Source organism: Vicugna pacos, chromosome 32 (genome assembly GCF_048564905.1).
Source record: "Vicugna pacos chromosome 32, VicPac4, whole genome shotgun sequence".
Classification (NCBI taxonomy): domain Eukaryota; kingdom Metazoa; phylum Chordata; class Mammalia; order Artiodactyla; family Camelidae; genus Vicugna; species Vicugna pacos.
In genome coordinates, this window is record NC_133018.1 from 784,645 (window position 1) to 810,288 (window position 25,644).

At 42.7% G+C, this 25,644-nt stretch overlaps 1 long non-coding RNA gene and 1 other non-coding gene across 2 annotated transcripts in view; one reads left to right on the forward strand and one right to left on the reverse strand.

Moving 5' to 3' along the window:
• LOC116277714 (uncharacterized) overlaps positions 1–25,644 on the reverse strand; it is a 170,771-nt gene that overhangs the window by 25,521 nt on the left and 119,606 nt on the right. The window contains exons 8-10 of the long non-coding RNA XR_012066237.1: positions 14,988–15,249; positions 14,265–14,414; positions 13,549–13,695 (exon numbers count right to left, since the gene is read on the reverse strand). This is a non-coding gene — a long non-coding RNA (uncharacterized lncRNA). The remainder of the gene's footprint in view (positions 1–13,548; positions 13,696–14,264; positions 14,415–14,987; positions 15,250–25,644) is intronic.
• On the forward strand, positions 17,456–17,584 carry LOC140691035 (small nucleolar RNA SNORA18). Its single transcript, XR_012066492.1, has one exon. It is a non-coding gene; the product is annotated as a small nucleolar RNA SNORA18 (small nucleolar RNA).

A 25,644-nucleotide genomic window follows, 5' to 3' on the forward strand; every position in this document is an offset into this window, starting at 1 on the left:
CGGTGTATTTCTCCCACGTTACATGTGGCCACAGCAGGGTTCTGGATCTCATGAACAGTCCTGTCTTCTTTCGCTCAGATTATACAACGTCCTCAAAGTTACTCTCCTGCAGTCATCTCTCCCATATGCTCAGCCCTCAGCTCGGTGTCTCCCTTCTCAGCCCCCAGACCTTGCAGCCTGGGAGGCTGGTACTGTGGAGCTCCCTCCTCTCCCCTCCTCCTGCTGCAGCCTCAGGAGCCTCCCCAGCCCTGCTCTCCTCCCCTCCTCATCACAAGCCCTGCAAGTGGGCAGCAGCGCCCCCTGGGAGGGAGTGGAGAGTCTGATCCTCTCCTGAGCGAGGGCCATTCCCCACAAAGGAGAAGCGGGGAGAGAGGTGCAGGAGCCCAGCCTCCAAAACACGCTCACACTCATGTCCTTTTCCTAAAGCTCCCCCTGCCCCAAAGCTTTAACTCTCCTGCAAACCAGGGGGTGAGAACTGCCGGGGCACAGAGGCAGAGGGAACGCAACCAAGTGATCTACATCCCAGAGAACAGCAGTCTGCTTCTTCATCAAGAGACAGAGAAGGGCAGGGAACCAGGGAGCTCCGTGCTGAAAGGGGCCTATTTGCGCATGAACGCTTTCGAGTGGTGTTCACAAGACAAAGTGGCAACCTCACTGAACGTGATGTTCCCCCACATAACCACCGGTCTCCAATACCCTTAATATGCACTACACTGAACCAAATAATACTGAATACATGTGATATTCAAAGCTCATCAACAATTCTCCTGGAATTCTAAATTTTTTTTTATAAAACAGCACGCACTAGTGCTTATGACACAACTTAGTCACTGTCTCTACACAAAACACAGTTGAAGCACACAGCACTGACAGACAAGCCACTTACAGTGCATCCATTATTCAACAGCTGCTTCAACTGGTAGACAGGCTCCTGAGCTTCTTAAGGATGCAGACAGGGAGGAGCTGATGACCAGGATTCCAGTCCTGGCTCCACCATTACTAGCGATACAACAGAGAACTTCACGACTACTCTGGGTCAATTTCTTCACCGTAAAATGAGGACTACGTAATTAGCAGGTCCCTTCTAATTATAAAATTATTCAAAGAAGATAAAGCGTGAAGTAGATTAAATAATCATGTCATTCCCCCACAGATATAATTCCACCAACTCCACTTTCCTAATTTTCTTTAAAGGATTAGTTAGCAAAAGGATCAACTGCAAATCAGTATAGTCTTCTAAAGGCAAACACATCCCATCTCATTGCCCATCAGTAATTCACTGCAACAGCGCGGGTGGGAAGCATGTGGAATCGCTGTACAAAACCGGTACAGACATGCTGCTACAGCAGTGAGACTCGGAACGCTACCCCGCAACACAGAGGATGTTTTAAAACGCAACACTCTTTCAGTTTAGCAACTCAGCAACTCTTAAGAAAACATCTGTAATGTGTGTTTTTTTTAAAGGACGTTCATTTTTACCTGGTTAGTATCTATCTTCTATACACTGTGTGCCAGCCACCACTACACACAGTTATAACTATTACTTCATTCAACTCGACAACCCAAGGAAGTGCGTACCGTTCTTTGGCCTGTTCTATAGGTAAGGAAGCCGAGGCACAGGAGTGACACACCTTGCTAATAAATTAGTAAGTGACAGAACTGGGACTCCAACTCGGTGTCTGAAGGCACGGACTGCTGCGAAGCAGGAAGTCCAGAAAGTTGTCATTTTTGCTTTAGAAAGATTCTGTACTATGTGCTTCTGTGTATGTATTACATACCCATATATAAAATGTTTTCAAGTCTAGGAGGGTGTATAGGAACTGTTATCAGTCATGTAAAAACAATGGGATGGGTGACTAGAGCCACATGGACCTACTTTCAACTATACGCTTTGAATTTTTTCAAAAAGCATTACTTCTTCTATAACAAAAATAAAACTTAAATGTCTTAAATTTAAAGATACTGATACTAAAATGTTGTCCTAATGAAATAAACTTATTCTAAACTATTAAACATGTGGTAAGATCCACCAAAATCCAAGACTACAACTCTACAGGTTTGTAAAAACATGATCAATGAAAAAATGTTTGTAGCAGTTACTCAAAACTCTCTCTCTGTCTCTCTGTCTCTCTCTCTCCATAAAAGCATCAGTAGTAAAATGGCTATTCCTCTTGAAATCGCAGGACAGGGCCGAATTAGCATAAAAATTCTATAAATATTCCAGTACATATGTAAGTAGAAACATATTCCAGGAGTAACCCAGATTACCCTCCAACTGACATATTTTTAAATGTTTGGGAGAAAGGCATGTAATCTTCTTTATACCACGGATGCTCTGAACTGAATGTTCACAAGCCTGTCCTATGCTGAAAGTTCTGAAGTCTCTGCTATCTTCAACTTGAATGTTCTGAAATCACAGGGGGAAAGAGTGGTAACGTCACAGAGAGAGAGCAGGGACTCAGCCATAACGTAGTCCAGGGAAGCCAGCTACACTGAGCAATGCCAGAGGTGCCACAACAGCCTGAGGGCAGCCAGAACCACTGCCTGTTGCTCAAGCACTGGAACCCAAGGCTGCTCATTCTGGGAGTGGGCGCTGGGTTCCCTGGATCAGGGGAACAGGAGAGCTCTCTGAGTAACACGAGGTGCCCAGGGCCCAGGATGGGAGCCAAGGCAGAGCCTGGGAGACTAAACATGAGCCCCACACCCACAGCGGTCAGAAGCGGCCGGCTGGGGCTCACAGAGATCACAGAGCCCAGTGTCCAGGGCCAAGGCAGGAAGGCAGTGGTGAAATAAAGCTTATCCTGGTCGGAAAGGCAATCTTTTCCACGTTCCTCCTCTGGTAGTTTTCTCTTGCCTCGGTCCCATTCTTATTCAAGGTGAGCAATGTGGATCTCTCCTGAGTCATTAGATGAGTAAATTGTTTTCTGGTGAAGTCACAGTTCAGGATTTCTCATAGCCATTCTCTCCTCTCTGTTTCAAGGCCCTACTACAGATTAAAGATGACCTCAAAGTCCTTGACATGCTTCCCATCAGAGGCTCACCTGTGTCCTCTTCCATGCAACCTGGGCAGGCTCTGCCAGTGCCCTGACCAACTGAGCACGGCTGAAGGGACTGCGTGTCAGTTTGCAGGTCTAGGTTTTCAGAAAATGACAATTTCCTCTTTCTACTGCTTGGAATGCTTGCTCTTAGGAAAGCCAGCCACCATGTAAGAAGCCTAATCACTCTGAGACCAACATCCTATGAGAAGCCAAATGACACACAGAGACCTTGCAGAATATGATACCACAGAGGCTGGGGAGGGGAGGGGTAGGTGGGAAAGGGAGAGGGGCAGCAGAAACGGAGACCAGGACTCACAGGCACAAGACACGAGTTAAGAAGCCATCCTGAAAGTGGCTGCTCCACCCTTAGGTTCTCCGGCTGAGACCACACCAGCCAAGTTCCTCCTGAACTCCTGACCCATCGTAAGATCATAGCAAAATAAAATGGTTGCTGTAAGTCACTAAGATGTAGGACAGTTTGTTACACAGCAAGAGATAACAGGACACCTGGAGAAGGAGGGGCATAAGTGATAGTTTCCAGCATTCACCTCTGCCAAACAACTCGCTGGAATGACTGATGCTGCTGTTTAGTAGAAGTGAGGATGAGAACCTTCAAGAGGTTCTACCCCAAAGGAATCAAAACTGAAGACTAGACTATCCTCTCTGCAACAGAGGTAACGAGAGTAAAAGCATGGCAGCCCATCATCAACTAAGCTGCCACCATCCTTTGAAACCGGTTCTTTCTTTATCCCATCAGTATTTTAAACCCAGATTTTACTACCATATGACAACCTAATTCTTTCTTGAGCAAAACCACACTCCTAATGTTGCGCTACATTGTGAAAACAACCTTCAAAAATCTCAAAGACACTATTCCCAAATTCTTGATAAAAATTCTTTAAAAAGTGTCATTGGCACTTGCAGGAATTCCTTTTCTCTTCATTTAAAGCTACAGAGCCTTGTCCTTCCTTCCTTCTGCCTCTCTGGCTTATGCTCTTTAAGAAGCACTGTGGGAAGCCTCACATTTATTGAAGGTTGGATTTGAAAAACTGTAGATAATTCTGAGTTGAGAACACCCTACGCCATCTCTGTTTCCAGTTCTCTCTTTACTACGAGTCCTGACGGGGTCCTCAGCCAGCCTGGCTTGACCCCCATCACACCCTATCAGCAATGTCTGATCCCAGGCCTCTGTAGCTGGCTCAGAGCCCACATCCTAAGCAGACTCCCAGGATTTCTGAGGAAGTACTTACACTTTTAAAGTTTTCTGAAAAATGGTGCATAGCTAGCCCAGGAGGAGGAACCAGGAGACGGGCACGGTGACCAGGACTCCATGTCATTTTGGTTGAACTACACCGAGGCCTTGTTTCCCGCCCTTGGCTTCTAATCCTGCCAAAAGAACTCCTTCCTTCTTTAACACAAAAATGTACCAAACTGACTTGGTTACCCTACTAGGAAAGTAACTGTTACTCTGTGGACTCAAAAGGAACATTTCAGAGATCATGTGGCATAATGAAGCAAGCACGGGCTCCAGAACCAACAGTCTGAGGCTCACTTGCTGGCTGCGCCAGCCTCTTACTCTACGGCCTTAAGGAGGTGGTTCCCGAGCCTGCTTCCTCATCTGTAAACAGAGGACAGACACCTCCTCTGCCTCACACAGCTACGGTAAGGGATTCATGAGACAAGCGGTATCAAGTACACGACAAGAGGCCCAGCAAACAGAAAGCACCCAGTGACGCTCAGTTCCCTTCCCTTAAACATATACTGAAAAGAGTAAAGCGACTATCAGGGGTTAACTCTGGTGACTGCGCTTCTGTACTAAGCAGTTAACGTATGTCCACATATACCATGACTACTAATTCTCAGAACTTCTCCCCCGAGTTTCCACTCATTAAAAGGACCTGCAGCTGACATTTCCTTTTCAGAGAAAAGTTCCAAATATCTAAGCCAAAGTCAGCAAAAACCCCTCAGAAACTCCTCTTTTATCTGACTTAAAATTAAATTATATCGAAAACATCAAAAGAATGAGATAAAAGTCTGTTTTAATAAGCTTATTTCAAAATTGATAACTATAACTACCTTAATGTCAGAATCATCAAATTTTATGTATTTTAAGTAAAATAAATACTTCAGAAGCGCATTTTGAGAGATGCGCAAGGAGGTTTAGACAACTTAATGAGATGCTACTCAGATAAAACAGGTAAGTAGAGAAGCAACTCAGGTGTGAAAACTATACTGAAATACACCTGAGAGGTATTCACAACAGAGATTAAATCATGGTGCACCAATCTAACCAATCAAAATACACCTTGGGCATTCCAACGTCCTGTACAATGGGGTTTCAGTCCAAGACATTAAAAAAAATTTTTTTTTCAATTTCTAACTTTTGTTTTAGCAAAGAAGTAAACAGAAATAATTTCCAATCACATCAGATTTAAGATACGGTGATCACCTTATTTTTATGGACAGCAGGTTTAATCTGCTACTCTGAATAAGTCAGTTCTTCTCTAAGGGGCATCGTCCTTGGCTCTTAGAGGCTAATTTCAGATTGCTCTAGCCTACTTTCCTAACCTTTTCCATGTCAGGACATGCATAAAAAATGGTAACATCCGTATAGAGCATGTGCATAAACTGAAGCATCATCTCAGGGCCAGAAATGACCTGCCTGGAGGCTCCAGGCAACCCTAGGTTGAGGGGATCATTATCTCAACATATACATAATCCTTTCATAGCCCTTCTTATGGGAAGCTATGTTGGTCTGGTTATCCGGCAATGCAGGAGGAGGCCCCCCTCTACCTCAATGCCCATTTGCTGGGACAAAAGACTGGGAGTCATCAACCACCTAAGAGGGCCAGCAGCATTATCTAAGAATCCAAGATGCGCCCCTCAGTTTATGCTACTCAATAATGTGCTCAGATCTACCAGGGAAAATGGACGCCCAAATCCTTGTTTCTATCCTGTGTATAACTTGTCTTATCCAACTACCATTCTACAACCCCAGGGAGCAGCCAGTTAACAGCAGGACAGGAAGGAACCCAACATGAATTAAATTAAAAGAGAAAAGCACTAGAACAGCTGGGCCTGAGTACTCGGTGGTAAAATGCACTGATCAGTATGTAAAAGGAATAGCCAGTTGCTTAAAATGAACCTGGACCTAGATGAAAAACGCTTCCAAGGCCACTTCCAGCTCTCTAATTTCAAGGTTTCCTGGACAGAAATCTAAGTACATTATTTCACATCCACAGCCTTAACTACATTTGTAAGATCACAGTAGATGGGAAGATAGGAGCTGAAGTATTATTATAAAATCACTTACTCATTACTGCTCAGTTAAAAATGTTAAAGCTTTTCTTCTTCCCTGATGATACCTAATGATACAAATATATGTCTGTGTAAGGCTGTTAGCTGCAGCATTGTCTGCAACTGTAAAATACTGGAAACAACCTAAATGCCCAAACATAGGAGAATGTTTGAATTCACTGACATCACAAATGGAATACTATGAAGCTGTTAAAAATAAGGAAAATTACTACAAACATGGAGTGATAAACAAAATATACTATTAAATGAAAGAAGAAAATTCCAAAAGACTATATACTTAGTTTGCTACCTTTTGTGAGAGAAAATAAGAAAATACTCATGTACCTGCTATTTTTTTTTTAATAAAAAGAAACACAGAAAGGAGAGATCAAAGTAATTGGTTGTCTACAGGGATGGGTAGCAATGAGAGGAAGGATCAGGTAGTGACACTTCTTGGTACAACAGTTTATACTTTTAACTCTGGGGACCATACTCAAGTTTTATACACTTAAAAAGTAAAATCAGCAAGGACAAAGAGGAAAAAAATCTAAAATGGAAATCAAACACGAACAAATGAAGCTAACTGTACCTCAAGTAAATAAGTGTATTAAAAGAGGGAAGGAAACTAACCCAAACAACTTTTGAACATAATACTTTATATACTGCCAGTATACAGACAAAAAGAACTATAAACAAATATTGATCTCATGTTATAAGGTACGGGTTAGCAGTTTGGAACTAATTTCTCTGCTTATGAAACTAAGCAAACAAGTACGAATGTTGAGGATAATGGGAACCAGATTCCCACTGATGGGGACCGAAAGAGCAAGACTAGACCTGCAGTGCTGAACTGGAGTTCAGGCAACAGTATGAACTCATGGTCAACACACACATACACACACACACACACACAAAGAGATACAGATATGTCTGTTTATTTATGTTTCTTAGCTCTTATTTGCTGAGAAATCTTAGTTTATAAATCTTACTCCCCACTAGAAAGAATGAGGGCTACTTGGAGAAATGACTGATTCCAAGGCCGAGCCTGGAGCATCTTGCTAAACCTGGGGCATCTTGCTGTGCCAGGAAGAAAGGGCTCCAAGAACAATGGGGGCATCTAAAAATTACGACTTAAAGGGGCTCCCATTAGCCAAATCTAAAACAATTTGACCCTCAAAATAAGTAACAGAGTATCACAGAATAAAATAAAAATCTATGAGTCCATGTTAATAAAATAAATGAATAAATAAACAAATGGGAGAGAAAGGAAAGCTCTTCCCTAAATACACTGAGAAATGAGTTAGAAAACTTACATCTTGGAATCATCCTAGTAATAACTGATTCAGTCAAGAACCATCTATGGATGCTAAATTACCAGGTGCAAGTCTGATGAGGAACAAGACATTCATAAAATCTCAAAGCATCTCCTGTAAGTTACTTGTTAATAACACAGGGGAAAAGAGTAATTTCATAGTGGAATAACATTGCAAATACTACCCTTATAAGATAATAGAAGTTAACATCACCGGAATGAGACAAACAACATTACATGCATCTTGACAGGATGCCCTGAGAAGACACATTACTTCTGTAGTACTCCCACCCAAACAACGCATAACCTGAGTCTAATCATAAAGCATCATCAGGAAAACTCGAATTGAAGTACATTCTGTGAAATAATTGGCCTGTATTCTTCAAAAATACCCAAGATGTAAAAGACAAAGAAAGGATAAAGAACTGTTCCAGACTAAAGGAGACTAAAGATTGATCTCAACTAAATGAAAAGCATGATCCTGGATTAGATCTGTGGGAGGTGGGTGGGGGCACAAAAAAAGGGGAAATAGCTATAAAGGACATTACTGAAACAATTGGAGAACTCTGAGTATGAAATGTGCATTAGATAATACTATTGTACTAGTTATTAAATATTATTAAATGTTCTTATTTTGACCAATATCCTGTACTTACTGAAAATAAAGTCTTTGTTTTTGGTGGGGGTCGAGGTACCTAAATATTTATGGATGAAGGTGCATTAGGTCTGCAAATTACTGGGCAGTGGGAAGGGGGGCAGGGGCTAGGGGTGGGAAGAGGGTGGACAAAAAGAAGATGCACACATAACACAAGTGTGGGAAAATGCTGACAACTGGATGGGAGTTCTCTGTACTGTTCTTAATGTTTCTTTAAGTATGAAATTGTCTCAAAATAAAAAGGTTTGTTCAGAATAAATAAATTTTATTCTTTACTTCCAATTAAGAACATTTTTTTCATTATAAAACACAAGGGAAAAGGTTAAATTACTGTCGTGCAGAGCCAAAGAGTACCACAAACCTGACATTAACTTCCCCTTACTGACGGAGGGTGAACTGATCCAGTGAACACAGTACAATGCATTGACTGCAGCAGTCCAAGTGGCTTCACAACTAGGTTTCTGTTACAAACCCAGCACCTGGCTTGTGATCTGGCTTCCCAAGCAGAGTCAAACCCTTGGGCTTATCTGCTCTCTCTGCTGACTCTGGTAATAGCAACAATACTTTGCTCTGTTCATTGGGGAAGGTAAACCTGAGTTTGAGCTTTTACTCAAATACAGTACTGCGAAATTTCAGTTTGAGTGACTTCTCTCTCTGGACGGTAACTAATCAGATCCTCTTCTTACCATTTTGCCCTAAAAACTGGATTAAAAATATTTCATTTAAAAATAGACACCAAATTAAGTATGGCAGACCAACTTCTTGCTTCCCTCTCTTCTCCATCCTAACTTCCCACTAAACTGGACAATAAAGAAATTAAGTTGATATTCACTCCCAAAGATAAAGAGAACATGTGAGGCCAGCAAAGCAGATAAAAGATTTCAACACATTTTTGACAGGAAGAAGTTAGAGGAGCAGTAACAACCTAAGTAGCGTGAAGGAAGCTACAACCTAAGTGCCGGCAGAGGGAAGTGCAGGCAGGAGGGGGCTCTGGACTCAGGGACACTGAGCACAGCAGACAGCAAAGGTACGGATGGGACTGAACACAAGGGGTCCAAGGGCTGTGACGAACGACTGATTCACAGAACTTCCTACATCCTGATGTCAGAACATCGGTGGCCAAGTTTACAGGCCCCAGATGGAAGACTAAAAAACTAAATGCTGCAAAAAAACAAAAACAAAACCCCACAAAGATGCCTTCCTCCAATGAAGAAGGCAGCCTGCTCCCTAACCTCAGAGTGAAGCCCACTGCAGACAAGCCTCACCCTTACAGACAAACTTACAGAGCTGTTCAGTGCGTCACTATTCTATGAAAAGATAGACAAAGATAAAACAAGACACTTGAAGAAAGCATCTCATCTGAGAGAATCATTTTGAAAAGAAACAGAGGAACCCAGAGGAAACAGAAACAATGTAGGGAGCACAGAAAAGCTTCAAAACAAACTCTAAAACCCAGAAGTAATAAGAAAAGATACAGCAAAACAACAGGAACAGAATGGATGGAAAAGCAATGGTCAGAAAAAGGAGAAAAAGCCCTTAAATAAAGAATATTATTATCAAAATTCAAAAGAAAGAGCGGAGGGGGGGAAAAAAGGAAGTAGCTCAGGAACTCGAATCAAAAGGCAAAGAAATAAAAAGGTAAGAAAATTACAGGTTCCACCCAGGGCGCTCAACATTCAATTAACACCAGGAGTTGTACAAAGAGAAAGGCAGTAACGAGGAGATTAAGTATGGGAGGATGAGTGTACTCTCCAATGTACAGACTGAAAAGTCCCCTGAGCGCCCATGGCAGCAAGAGAAAAACTAACCATGTGAAGACACATCATTCTGAAGTTCCAGAACACCAAGGCTGGAGGGAATAGCCTAAACGTTTCCAGGAAAAAAGCAGAAAGACCTATATGAAGGAACAGTAATCAGGAGGGCGTCAGGTTTCTCAACAGAAGCACTGGAAGCCTAAAAACAAAGGAACACTGCTTTCAAAATTCTAAAAGGAAAATCTTTCCAAACTAATAGTCAGTCAAGCAATCAAGTAATAAAAGTAAAATCACAATGTCAGACTTGCATGGGGTCAAAAATTTGCCTCCTCCGAGAAGGGAGCTAAATGATGTACTCCAGCAAAATGGCCTAATAAACCAAGGAAAATACAGACCTGGGATCCAGGAAATGGGAGATCCAATACAAAAGAACAACAGCAAGGGAATCACAGGATAAAAACTGTTCAGCCGGCCCAGAGAAGACCCAGCTCAGATGAGAGCCAGAGCGCTCCGGGAAGGTCTTCAAAAAAAAAAAAAAAAAAAAAAACACCAACAAAGAGATTATGTGTTTAAAGTGCTTGGAAAATAATACTCATAGACATCTGACAGATTAATAGGTTATATTTGGGAGAGAATGTATAGAAGGCAAAGTGCAATCTTTTTAAAAGGCAGTTATTAACTCAAGGAAAAACAAAGTGCCAGACAAGAAAAAAAGCAGTCACCATATTAATCAAAAATCATTATCTAATTATACTGAGAAATGGAGAGAGGGGCAGAGGGGAGGGTAACGCAAACACTAATGTCCTCATTTACCATAGCACGATGTCAAGAGATGATACCTAAAATGGATAAATTAAGCAATAACTGTATATTACTTAGATGGATGTAGGTAAATATGAGAGAGAAAACTAAATCGAGCTGAAAGCGGTTGTCTGTGGACAGGAGGACTGGGGGTGGCAGACAAGGAGACTGCTGTTCTATTTTAAACCTTTTGATACTATGATTTAACTGTATATACATATCACCTTTTGAAAACGTGAATTATTCTTTAAAAAGTAAACTGATGTAACAGTCATATCAATTCATGAAGTTGCCCAAACCATTTTTTCACCTTAAAAAAAATGCTTAAACTCTATTCCATGAAATAAAAATTACAATAGCAGTTTATCATCTGGGGCCAGGCACTTACTGCATTCCCTGAACACTACAAGGCTAATTTGCAGAGCTAATGGTATGTTTCCTCTGCTAAAGAATGTAATTTTAAAGCTGGTCAAAATTTGTCATCTGTATATTAACAGATCCAGATGCCTACAGAGCCAGAAAAGAGAGGACGTCTTCTCCGGCTGACTTCCTACAGAGAGGCAAATTCTGACCCATAAGACTGGTCCCCTCACTGGCTAAAGCATTCTATTCTACTTTGAAATGGATTTCTGAGATCAATTTTCAACATCAAATGAAAATATAATATAGAAAGAATGTATGTGAAACTATATAGTCTCAAAAACCGTAATGCACTAGACACACTTGTAATCATTCATTCTATCACAAACTCAGACCTGTTCGGACCCACTTTGGTGAAAACCACCTAGTGAAGCTAGTCTGCTTTGTCTATTCTGCAGTCTTCGCTAAATGCTGGAACCGTGCCCGAACTCCAAATGAGAGGAAACGGTAGTGGGGACAAGGATTAAAACTACTGAAGTCAAAACAGACGACTAAATCAGAGTCAAAATGGGCCACTTTGGCCTTTAAACGACCAGATACAAATTAACTACAGAAAAATTACCAAGAGTTAATATTGTTTCAAAAAGAACTCTCCCTAGGAAGCTGATGATACGGAGAGTGAACACAAAAGTCATGAATCACTTATGAAAAATTCTGGCATCTAATATTCCCATCTGTTTAACATAGCAAGATCTGATGCAGTGCCACACTTTTGCCAACAACCTGAGTAAGCAAATCCATGGTTAAACAGGATTTTCACAAGAAATGAATCAAGCCACAAATGTAAACACCATACAACTATTATTTCAAAAACAACAGAAAAGTATATGCAATATAAGAAAAGATGCATATATGTATTTTAGAGGAAGCACCACCTTCCATAAATAAATAAAACAATCAAGAGGGTTAGGGAGCTCTTATTATCAAAGACTTCACTTAGAGTGCAGGTCTAGTATCTGCAGTGCACAGTTCTCTTCCCAGTTTTTTGTGGTTATATAATAAAGGTTGCACTAAAGCACAAAGGGGGGGCAGGGAATCACCACAGTTGTACTTAACAGCTGTGCTGGGAAGCTCTTCTTTTCAAATCAGTGGGTCTTTTCAGGGAGATATGGAAAGAAAAACAAACTGGGCACATGTTTATACTCTGCCTAAAAGGCTAGAAACCCAATACAACAGAAATAGGCTCCTGTAAACTCCAATAGCTGTTCTGATTATTTAACAAAAAGCAAGAGTTGGAAAATTGTTTTTACAACCAGTAAGTATAATGTTTAAATGCGATCCACACTTCCCCCAAAATATCTATTAATTATTCAAATAAAAAATACACAAAAGCCTGAAAAAACATTCTTAAATGAGGTTCTTAGAAAACCAGACACAAACAAAACACTTGAAATAACTGCAATGAAATTGGTGCAGTTAAATTAAACTGGAATTAAATTCTCACAGCATGAATTTGAGCTCTGGCAGCTGCTTCATACATCTAAGGTAAATAAAGCCTGAGTCTTTACTTGTACAGGACAGTTTCTCCAATCAACATTTCCACCCACGTTTAACAGTCTCCCCAATCCACATACGCATCCATCTCACAATTAACATTCACAGTAATTCAGATGGAAACTAGAGTTAATCTCAATTATCCTGGGTGACACTAAAATAAAAAAAATCAATCAACAATTTAAGTGTCAGCCCCAGATTACCCAAGTTAAGCTCTTTTTTAAAAATATTATATTAGAGTATTTCTCCAATGTATTATCTATCAATTATCCCAGGGAAACATCTGTGGCAAAAAAAAAAAAATTGCTCCCTAGAAATTTCAGCATGATCTTCACAAACTTTGACCAAAATCTTACCATCCCAACATTGTGCAACAAATGTTCAAAACAAAGGAATGAACAATAATCTATTATTTAAATAAAAGAGTATCTCAGCATGTTCAGTAAGGACAAAGATTTAAAGAAGCCAAAACAAGTGTACGATCACAGTCAGTTACATTAAACCTGCAGGGACATGACAGCTAATCACCAGCCTGCTCATCCTGGTGATGAGACAGTACAAGAACAGTCCATAAAGGTCTTCAAGGCGGGTCAAGGATAAGTAGGCAAGCAAATTTCACAACTCAGGGGATGCTACTGGTATCCAGCGGGCAGATTCCAGGGATGCTGCTAAACATCTCACAATGCACAAAAGAATCCACTCTCTCCATCCAAAAAAGAATTATCTGGACCAAAATATCAAACATGGTGAGGGTGACAAACCCTGGGCTAACCTTACCTGGACTTCTGACGCTGTTACACAAGTTGAGGGTGAGGTCATCCAGGATCCTGGAGAGGGACGCAAAATCTGCCAGTTGCATGTGTGGGGATCATCGGGGTCTGCTGCAGTCATCTTTTAACTTAGCTTCATCAGCATTTTTAATACCTTGGGAAAATGGATGCATACAAATCAAAAAACAAGTCTCAGAAAAAAATCAATGGAATAAAGCAAACATTTCACGGGCTACCCCTATGTATTCAGTATTAACTAGAACATAGATATGATGTTCCTCAATAATCAGATGACTACATATCTCTAGTTATAAAATAGACACAAAATATAATATCAACCAAAGTCTATTTTGTTTAGATCCTCCTAAATGCTCCTAGCACCAATTCCCCACCAAAAAGTGTCTCTTCAGTGTTTTTTCTGTAAATTAAAAATAACAGATATTAAAAGTAATCACAGCGCTGTGGAAAGTCAAACAGAAACTTTCCTGAATCCTATTTGTCCTCTTGACCCATTACTCTCTTCCAAGAAGCCAGAGTTTCAGGTCATTACAAGGAGAAAAGAAGAAAATGAATTAACGTCCTGGCACAGCATTTTGATAAATTATGTAATAGGGAAAAATGTGTTTGCTTGTCTGTCCATGCTTCAGAAAATGTTATTAACTTCAAAACTATCCTCAGCACACTTGTACGCCCGGGGGCACAGCCAGTCTCTTCAGTGCTTACCAACAGCAAACGGCTCCATGCCTTTATACTTGAGTTGCTTTGATGGGGCCTCAACGTCATCAGTGATGAGAACACCAATTTTTCGAGCTCGACGCCTCATGCCAGCTTGGGTCTTGAAGCTCTGTTGGCGAATGAAGTTCAAAGCCATGTCTAGTGGGATTTTTAAAAGAGAAGCCATCACATAGTAATTCAGCCATAAGTTTGGACCACAAGCAAGAGCTCCAAGCGAGCCAGACACTTTGATTCACCTGTGAGGGCCCTGCCTCCTTTGTGAGGTAACTTTGCCACAGCCTACAGCAAGCTCTTCTTGTCTCTATGAGCACTTAAGTGCCTGATAATAGTACAGTGAATTCAAAACATCTAAGGGATACACACAGGAGTCATTACATACAAAACAGTTCAAAGTCTGTATTTATAAAAGGGGTTAAGTCAGAAAGCGGAAGCTATCATAAGCAATGAAAATGATCATAACACAGTGCTACCCAAGTGGAAGTATAAAGGGCACTCACAGTTCAGAAGAGAGATTAGCATGAGGACATTGATATGCAGAATCATTTCAGCAGGAACTAGACCGGTAAAAATCACGTGCTATTTAGGCATCCTATCTAAACATTACAATGTAATTCATCACAGAATCAGTTTCAGACATTTACAAAGGAAGCAGATGCATTAATTGCCCTTTAAAACATTGCTCACTTTCCCCCCTAAATTATCAGTTTGTACCTGTCGTTCCTGATCCTTGCCTAAGCTTCCCCTCTTCTCTCTTGTAATCTGGGAGAACTGTGATGTCGTACGTGGTCTGGGGCTGAAGCCACTTTAACACGTGGAGGTGACTGTGGGTGGCACTTCAGCCCACCAGCTGTCTCCTGCCCCCATGGGGCTGATACACAACACAGTAGCTGATGACTTTCCCAGGTGCTGGTTTCCAGGTGACTCTTGTGTTTTGTTTCTTCAGCCACTTTCAAGGTTTTCAAATCTTCCAACACTGAGAGATAAAAGGAAGATGACAGTGTTACACCAGGTGAAAGAAAATGTTTACGCCCGCCTCCCTCATTTATGTGAAAAGACACTATCTAGTTTCCTAAGTGTACACACTATTCTGTTACTTAGCGTCGTGATCTCTCCAAAGTTCAGGATGGTGTGTGAGCCTAATCTCAGTGAGATCACAGTAAGTTGTTCTCTCTCTATCTGGCTGGTAACTGGAAAATGGAAGTAAACATTGCAAGGATTTCCTACTATTTGCATTCCAGAGACTTTAGTAGAGAAAACATCCATTTCTGGATATAAACTTCAGAATTTTTATTATATTTCCATTTGTAAAGAATTCTGATAGCAAACACATTGTGGGGAATACTAAAAATTATGAATACAGGGTCAGAAATATTACTTGAGTCTTTTCAGAAAAACGTACAATGAATAAGTGACTAGTCAGAGTGTCTATAGTTCACTCTATCCTTTGTGATTGCCATCAACATGTAAGGCTATCAGCAGAGAGGAACAGGAAACTCTGACACAGAAAAATATCTCAAGGGCTCTGGAGATGAACTGGGATACAATGAGCGGCTTTATGAAGCACTATATGTAAAAAATGTTTAATATACAAACATACTATTTATTAAGTTATCTTTTAATAACTATCAGAAACAGGTGGTCAAATCCACAAATAGCCAAACATCCCTTTTCCACACATAATTGGGCCTCATGAGCAGGAGCATTTCATTCAGTTCAGTCATCTCAGCATTCGAAGGTCATAAGCATCTTCTATAGGGAGAGACTAAGCTGAAGAAAACACTGGGAAGAACTTGCCTGGATTCTAAAAGAAATTTTCATGCTCAAACAGGCAAGCATCACTTGAAAAAGCTAAAAACATAATCCTGCAAAAAATTTTAAAAACATATATATACGACCATTTTTCAGACACTGGACATCAGGCAGCACAGGACTAGGACCCTGAGTGATGAGCAACAAATGAGAATGAGCCTGACCACTGCCCTGACTCACTGCTTAAAGCGCATTCCCAGCCCCAGCACAGGAAGGGGGAACCCAGATAGAGCCTGGTGGTCTCCCTTCACTGAGGAGGTGGTTTTGTGAGTCTATGGAGTCCAAGGCACCCAGAACTCACCGAGCAAAGTCCTGCAGAGGAGATGGTGCTACAGAGAAAAAGCTTCAAAATTCTGCAACCCAGTACTAATCAGGGCACAGGAATGAAGAAACTACCAAAAACCAAAGAAAGAACCACCTAAAAGGAGCAGAAGGAACAATTCCTGGAGCTCACGCAGGGCCAAAAACGTTCCCCCCCACCAAAGTACACCACCTCACAGTCCCCTGAACATTGTATGACGCACAAAGGAGGTTACTGCCCCAGGAGGGGAGCAAAATGAGCTCTCAACTAAAGGTTTCTCTGGTCTAGCGCTACCAGAGTTTAAAAGAAAGCTTCAAAAATATCAAGCTGTCTCCAAAAGACTTAACTGCATCCCAGGACAAAGCTTAAGGATATTGAGAAGAACATAAAAATAGCTGGCACCCAATAAAGTAAAGTTTGTATTGTTTGACTTCTAATAAAAATTACCAGGAATGCAAAGAAAGAAAAAAAAATAGCACCCATACTCTGGACTGAATGTGATAGTATTTGGACCTTTGGGGAAGTAATTAGTATTAAATGAGGTCCTAAACCTAAGGCCCTAATCGGATGGAACTGGGATCCTTCTAAGAGGATGAGGAGACATTAGAACTTGTGTGTGTTCTCTCTCTCTCTCTCTCGCTCTCTCGCTCTCGCTCTCTCATTCTGCCAGAACTTTAACCTGGACTTCTAGCATCCAGAACTGTGAGAAAATAAATTTCTTGTTTAAGCCACCCAGGCAACATTATTTTATTAGCACCATTAGAGGTAAGGTACCCTTAATAAGCAGAAAAATGAATCAATAGAAACAGAACTAAAAACAAATGTATGGTTACCGGTAGTGGGAAGGGATAAATTGGGACTTCAAGATTTGCAGTTACTACTACACATAAAAGAGATAAAAAGCAAGATTATACTGTGCAGCAGAGGGAACTATATTCAATGACTTGTAGTGGCCTATAATGAAAGAGAACATGAACATGAATCTATGTGTGTATATAGATGACTGACCTATTCCGCTGCACACCAGACATTAGTGCACCATTGTAAACTGACTATACTTCAAGTTTTTAAAAAGGAACACTCGATGGGGCTTTTTTGTAGACCTACACCGCTGGAAATGCCTCATAGGGTAACTATGTGGTTTCCTTTCCTCACAGAACTATGTCTTAGATCTGTGGGAAAGAACTACAAGACAGAGCTGCTAAATAAACTATGAGAAACCTAACAAGCTCTTTCATCTTAGGTGCTGGCATATCCGAACAATCAGTACTGCTCCAGGGTGTGATAAGCTTAGGAGTAAGCATGATTGGAACTTAATGCATGTTCAGAGTGTCTAAAACTCAGAACCAGGCAGATCTATCTTCCCTGACCCCAAATACGTTAATAGTCCTGAAGTAAACTGGTTGAGGAAACTGGATCCCAAAGATTACAGGTGAGGAGTTTTTGAAGTGTGTCCATGTTCCACTGGAGATGAAAGAAGCCCAATTTTTAAAACAATTATGAACTGACTGACATGACAACTGCTGACTGAGCAAAAATTCTTTTTAAAAGGACTTTCCTGAAGATTACAACTCAAACACTGGAGGAGCAAAGGTGATGGGGTGATGGGCAGTGGAAGGAATCAGAACATGTGAAATTCTTAAAAAATGTATTGACTTAAATAATTTTGCCTATGTTACACAATACTTGACACTTAAAGAAAAGAAACTGAACTAGAAATAGCATGTATGGCTTTACACTAAAAAATTATTCAAAAGGGACACTAAACAGCTATTATAACCATATTCCACATGTTACTGATAGAAAAATATTAACCATGCTAAGTAAACACATAGAACATATAAGAAAAATTCAAAGCAAACCTCTGGAGGTGAAAAATACAGTATCTAAGATGAAAAATGCACAGGATGGTATTAACAGCAGATTAGAAACTGCAGGAAAAAATATTGATAAACTTGATGGCATGATAATAGAAACTATCCAGAAGGAAATGCAAAGAAAGAAAGAAAACTAAATAACAGCACAACAGTGAGCGGTGTGATAACCCCAAGCAGACTAATACATGTAGAACTCGAGTACCTGGAGAAAGTAGGGGTAGTAAATAAAATATTTGAAGAAATAATGGCCTCAGTGCCATACTGCCCAAGGCAACATACAGATGCAATACAGTCCCCATCAAATTAGCAACGACATTCTTCACAGAGCTGGAACAAGAAACATTAAACTTTGTATGGAAACACAAAAGACCCCAAATAGTCAAAACAATCTTGAAAAAGAAGAACAGAATTGGGGGAATCATGCTCCCTGACTTCAGACTATACTACAAAGCTACAGCAATCAACAGTATGGCACTGGCACAAAAACAGACACACAGATCAATGAAACAGGATAGAAAGCCCAGAAATAAACCCGCCTATTTAGTCAATTAACCTATGACAAAGGAGGCAAGAATATACAATGGAGAAAAGACAGTCTTTTCTATAAGTGGTGCTGGGAAAACTGGACAGCTACCTGTAGAAGACTGAAATTAGAACATTCTCTTCCACCATGTACAAAAATAAACTCAAAATGGATAAAAGACCTCAAAGTAACACCAGATACTGTAAAACTCCTAGAGCAAAAAATAGGCACAACACTCGCAGACATACATTACAGAAAGACATTTTTTGAACCAGCTCCTGGAGTATTGGAAATAAAAGCAAAAACAAACAGATGGGATCTAATTAAGCTTCAAAGCTTTTGCACAACTAAGGACACCATGAACAAAACGAAAAGACAACCTACAAAATGGGAGAAAATCTTTGCCAATGTGACTGAGACTAATTTCCAAAATATACAAATAGCTCATACATCTTAATATCAAAGAAACAAGCAACCCAATCCAAAAATGGGCAGAAGACCTAAACAAGCAATTCTCCAATGAAGACATACAAATAGCCAACAGACACATGAAAAAATGCTCAGCATCGCTAATTGTCACAGAAATGCAGATCAAAACTACAACATGATATCACTTTACACCAGCCAGAATAGCCACCATTGAGAAGTCTACAGATGACAGATGCTGCAGAGGGTGTGGAGAAAAGGGAACCCTTCCACACTGTTGGTGGAGTCTAGATTGGTGCAGCCACTATGGAGGGCAGTACAGAGGTTCCTTAAAAAAATGAAATAGACCTACCATGGGATCCAGCAATCCCACTGATGGGCATATATCTGGAGAAAAATAAAATTCAAAAAGACACATGCACTGCAATGCTCACAGCAGCAATATTTACGATAGCCAAGACATGGAAACACCCCAAATGTCCACTGACAGATGACTGGATAAAGAAGATTTGGTACGTATATACAACGGAACACTACTCAGCCACACAAAAAGAAAATAATGCCATCTGCAGCCAGACGGACGGACCTGAAGACTGTCATTCAAAGTGAAGTGGGCTGGAAAGGGAAAGAAAAATGCCATACAACATCATTGATATGAGGAATCTAAAAAATATCAATAATAATAAGGCCACCAATGTACTAATTATCATTTTGACTTCTTGAATATGTGTAAGCACATCTGACTGTCCTTTATGACTGGATTACCATATTCTGTTGATTCTTATTTTGTAGTTGGCTTTATTCCTTTAATAACATGCAAGTTTAAAAACCTAATCTCTTCTCAGAATCAGTAAGTAGTACATATATGTAAACTAAAAAAAAGTACAGTATACTGTATCTATGTATCTACATGCAATAGAATGTGTATGTGCAGTCGAACTGTAGTAACTCTACCTAATAAAACTGGAAAAGGAGGGAAGAAAAAACAAACCAGACATACGGATCAATGAAACAGAATAGAGAGCCCAGACATAAACCCACAAACATTCAGTCAATTCATCCTCGACAAAGAAGGCAAGAACATACAGTGGAGTAAAGACCGTCTCTTCAGCAAAGCATGTAGGGAAAACTCGACAGCTGCATGTAAATCAATGAAGTCAGAATACTCCCTCACACCCTACACAGAAATGAATTCAAAATGGCTTCAAGACTTAAACATAAGACAAGACACTATACACCTCTTAGAAGAAAACATAGGGAAAACATTATCTTACATACATCTCAGCAGTTTCGTCCTAGGGCAGTCTACTCCAGCAACAGAAATAAAAGCACAAATAAACAAACAAATGGGACCAAGCTCAATTTATCAGCTTTTGCACAGCAAAGAAAACCATAAGCAAAACAGAAGGACAACCTACGAGATGGGAGAAAATATTTGCAAAAGATGAGACTGACAAGGGGTTAATTTCCAGAATACAGAAACAGCTCATACAACTGAATAACCAAAAAACAACTCAATCCAAAAATGGACAGAAAATCTAAACCAGCATTTCTCCATTGAAGACATACAAATGGCCACCAGGCACATGAAAAAAGGCTTAATGTTGCTAATTATCAAAGAAATACAAGTCAAAACTACAATGAGGTATCATCTCACACCAGTCAGAAAGGCCTTCAATTCAAAAGTCCACAAAGGATAAATGCTGGAGAGGCTGCGGAGAAAAGCAAACCCTCCTACACTGTTGGTGGAAATGGAGCTTTGTGCAGCCACTGTGGAAAACAGGAGGGAGATTCCTCAAAAGACTAAAAAGACACTTGTCAAAAGCTTTTGATCTTGGGGGCAGGCTAACAAGCTCCCAAAGGCCCAGGCCGCGCCCGGTATTCCGCCCCAGCTCGCACAGGGTCTGGGGCGGCCTCCGCTCCCAGGACAGGTCCACCTACGCGGGAAGGCCACGGCCTGAGGGCCAGTCCAGCGCCCTCCCATCTCCCAGGGCTGCTCCGACTTTCCCAAACCCCTGTATCAGTGGCGGCCAAGAAAGACGTGGGGTTCAGTGACTGCTAAACAACTGGGGCGGCGGGCCCGGGACCTGCCTTAGGGCCCTAACGGGACGCGCGGCCTGGGCCTCACCCACGCACCGCTCCCTGTGCGCCTCCCCAGCTGCACAGCCCAGGCCTCACCTGCCGACTCCTCGACCTGCTCGCCCTGACCAGCGCCCCCTTACCTGCTTGGCGACAGCAGCAGAAGCGACAGCAAGCGGCCGGTGGCCCAGGCCCCAGGTGTACTCCTCCTCCGGGAGCCGGTTCAGAAGCACCCGGCTCCCGCCCGAGTCCGCACGCTCTGGGCGCGCTCCTGAGTCCTCGCACATGCGCGTTGGTGCGCTCCCCTCCCCCTCCCGCCCTCCGCCTGGACACTAGTCTTGGGCTCCTGCAGTAGGGTCCCTGCGACTGAGGCCTGGCGGTGAGGCCGTGGGGCCGTGGGGCCGTGGGGCCGTGGGGCGGTGGGGCGGGCCCACCTCGAGGCCAGGGCCAGCCAGGCCCCCAACCCCAACGCCTCCACCCTGCCACTCACAGGGTCCCGGCACCCAAGTAGAATCACCACAGGTTCAGGCCAGGCCACACACCCCAAGGCCCACCCCCCAGGCCCACACCCCCTGCTTGCCGCCCCCCACCCAGTCACTGCCTCCCCACCCCCGGCCAGGCCTGGTCCCCAATTGATCGCACAAAGACAAGGCTCCTTCTCCTCACACCGAAGTCCCCGCCCCCAGACTGTGCCCCACTAGGTCCTAAGCTACAGCCCCCACAAATCAAGCTGGCCTCTCACGCCTCACCCCGGGTCCCCCACCTTACAGAGGTAGTTCCCTCACCCTTCACCCCGGGATTACCCCCATCCCTCAGCCGGGTCCTCCCACTCCAAGCGGCCCTCAACTGGGTCACTTCCACTCCTAGTGAGCCCCTCACCCCTCAGCCTGTCCCCCTTCACCGCGGGATCCCCAACAACTGTAGTGCACCCCTAACCCAGCTGACCCCCTCACCCCTCACCTTTCACCTAACGGGGGCGGGGCCGTCCGGGCTCCGATCCCCAGGGCGTCAACCACCAGACAGAGATCCCAGGTAGCTTGCGGGCACACAGCCTCGTGTCCCAGGCTCCCGGGCCTGGGCGGGTGGGGCTGGAGGCCATTCCAAATCCTGCCTGGGCGCCCTGACCCACTCCCGTCCCCTCTAACCCCCACGTCCAGTCTGAGCCCATGGGTCAGGGTGGTCCCGGGCTGCATACCGCTCGCCAGTGGGCTCTGGGTGGTTGATGGTGCTGCCGGGTGGGAGGGTGCAGCCCGACCCTGGGATGGACAGCAGGAAGCAGCAGCGACGGCAGCGGGCGAAGGAGGCTGCCCTGGGAGAGCCAGTCGACCTGCTACCATCTCCCCCGCTGCCTGGCATGGAGCAGCCTCTGCTACCCCAGCCTCCTGGAAAGAATTCCTCCCTGTCAGCCTGCTCCTGGGAGGCAGGCGCGGTGCGGTCAGGGAGGCGAAGCGGCAGCAGCGGTGGCCGTAGCGGCGGATGCAATGGCTGGACTGGGGCTGCCCCACCCTACAGCAGGGATTCGCTTCCATTTCCTGCTGTCCCTACTCACACTTCAAGAAGCCCGCCTCCCAGGAGCAGACTGACCCCTACCCTGCGTCCCAGGAACCTGGGGCAGTAGAGGGCATCACCAGGCCAGGCTGCAGGAGAGGTGGGAGTAAGTCCAGCAAGAGCAGCTGGGGCAAGGCCTTCTTTCCTCACAACTGCTGCAGCCACCACCAATGACTTGACCCCTGACCGCACCCCGCAGGCCTCCCAGGAGCAAGCTAACCACCAAATGTGTGACCCTCTAACGGGGGGAAGAAGATGCCCCAGTCCAGCCAGGGCTAAGGGGACATGGGAACAAATCCAGGGGCTCACACCTGGCAGTCCCCCTTCCGCCTCAGCAGCCACCACTCCCTGACCAAACTGCAAAAGGATCCCGAGATCGCTGACCTGAGGATGTGCCTCCATTCAACCTGGGGAAGCAGACACCGCCCTCAGGGCAGGGCACAAGGAGTTGGGAGCAAATTCACAGGCTCACACAGGGTACCTCCCTTATCCCGCTTCCACAGCTGCCACAACTGCCTTCACCCCAGCTCCCTCACTGGACCAGCCAGGGCTCCAGGGAGCAGTCAGACCTAAAGATGAACCTGAGGCAGCAGAGGCCGCCCCCAGGTCAAACTGCAGGTGAGATGTGAGCAAATGACTGGCTGGCAAGGGGTAGCCCCCCTCCTCCCACCACCGCTACTGCGGCTGCCACCCTGACCACACTGAGCCCTTGGTCTTACCAAAGTCAAATTGAGGGAAAATATCTTAACATAATAAAAACTATTTATACATCCCTACAGCCACCAAAATAACCTACAATGAAAAGCTGAAAGCCTGTCTGCTAACATCTGCAACAACACAAGGCTGCCCACTCTCACCACTTCTATGCATTCAATATACTTTGTAAGTCCTAGTAGAGCAATTAGACAAGAAAAAGATATAAAAGACATCTAAGTTGGAAGACAAGAGGTAAAACTGTCACTATACGTGCATGACATAATACTATATATGGAAAATCCTAGAGGGGCCACACAAAAACGACTAGAGCTAATAAAAGAATGCAGCAACGTAGCAGAATACAACATCAACATTCAGAAATCTGTGGCTTTTTGATAAATGAAAGTAATAATCCCTTTTAAAATTGCATCCAAAAAATTAAGACTCAGGAATAAATCTGACCTAGGAGGTGAAAGGCTTATATGTGGAGACCTACAAAACACTGACTAAGGAAATTAAAAGATGACTTAAAGAAATGCAAAGATAGCCCAGGTTCTTGCATTGGAAGAATTAATATTATGAAAATGGCCATACTACCCAGAGCGAACTACAGATTCTTATCAAATCACCCAGGACATTTTTCACAAAACTAGAACACATCATCTTAAAATTTATACAGAATCACTAAAGACCCAGAATGATCAAAGCATTACTAAAGAAAAAGAAGGAAGCAGAAGGAATAACCTCCCAGACTTGAGACACTACTACAGAGCTACGATCAAACTAGCATGATATTGGTACAAAAACAGACCTACAGATCAATGGAACAGAATAGAGAGTTCAGAAACAAACCCACAAACATTCGGTCAATTCATCTTGGACAAAGGAGGCAAGAACATGCCATGGAGTGAAGACTTCAGCTTCAGCGAACGGTGTAGGCAAAACTGGACAGCTGCATGCATATCAATGAAGTTAGAATACTCCCACACATCATACACAAAAATAAATGCAAAATGGTTGAAAGACTTAAGTAGAAGACAACACAATACAAGTCTCTTAGAAGAAAATAAAAGCAAAACATTATTTCACATACTTCTCAGCAATATTTTCCTACAGCACTCTACCCAAGCAATAGAAGTAAAAGTAAAAATAAACAAACAGGACCTAACTGAACTTACAAGCTTCCCCACAGCAAATGAAACCATAAGCAAAATTAAATGACAACCTACAGGATGGGAGAAAATATTTGACAAAGGCTGATTTTCCCGAATATAGAAACAGCTCACACGATATAACAAAACACAAAGAACCCAATCCAAAAATGGGCAGAAGATCTAAACATGCATTGCTCCAGTGAAGACATACAAATGGTCAGTAGGCATATGGAAAAATGCTCAATATCTCTAATTATCAGAGAAATGCAAATCAAACCTCTAATGAGGTATCACCTCAAACTAGTCAGAATGGCCATCATAAACGATAAACGCTGGAGAGAGTGTGGAGAAAAAGGAAGCCTCCTACCCTGTTGCTAGGAAATGTAGTTTGGTGAAGCCATGATGGAAAACAGTATGCAAATTCCTCAAAAAACTAAAAACAGACTTACCACATGAACCAGCAATGCCACTTCTGGGTATATATCTGGAGGGAACTCCAGTGTGAAAACATACCTCCACCCTGATGTTCACAGCACCACACTATACAACAGCCAAGACATGGAACCAACCTAAATACAGCAACAGATGACTGGATAAAGAAATTGGGGTATTTTTATACAGTGGAATACTGCGCTGCCATGAAAAAGAAGAAAATGCTATTTGCAGCAATGTGGATGGACCGAGAGAACATCATTCTAAATGAAGCAAGCCAAAAAGAGAAAAATACCATATGATATCACTCATATGTAGAATCTAAACAAAAAAAAGGAAGAAAAAGGAAAAAGAAAGAAAAAGTACGCTATGAACTCATCTACAATACAGAAACAGTCTTGTACACATAGTAAACAATCTCATGGTTACCAGGCACAGGGGGTGGGAAGGGATATATTTGGGAGTTTGAGATTTACATATGGTAGACGCTATATATATAATATATATATAGAGAGAGAGAGAG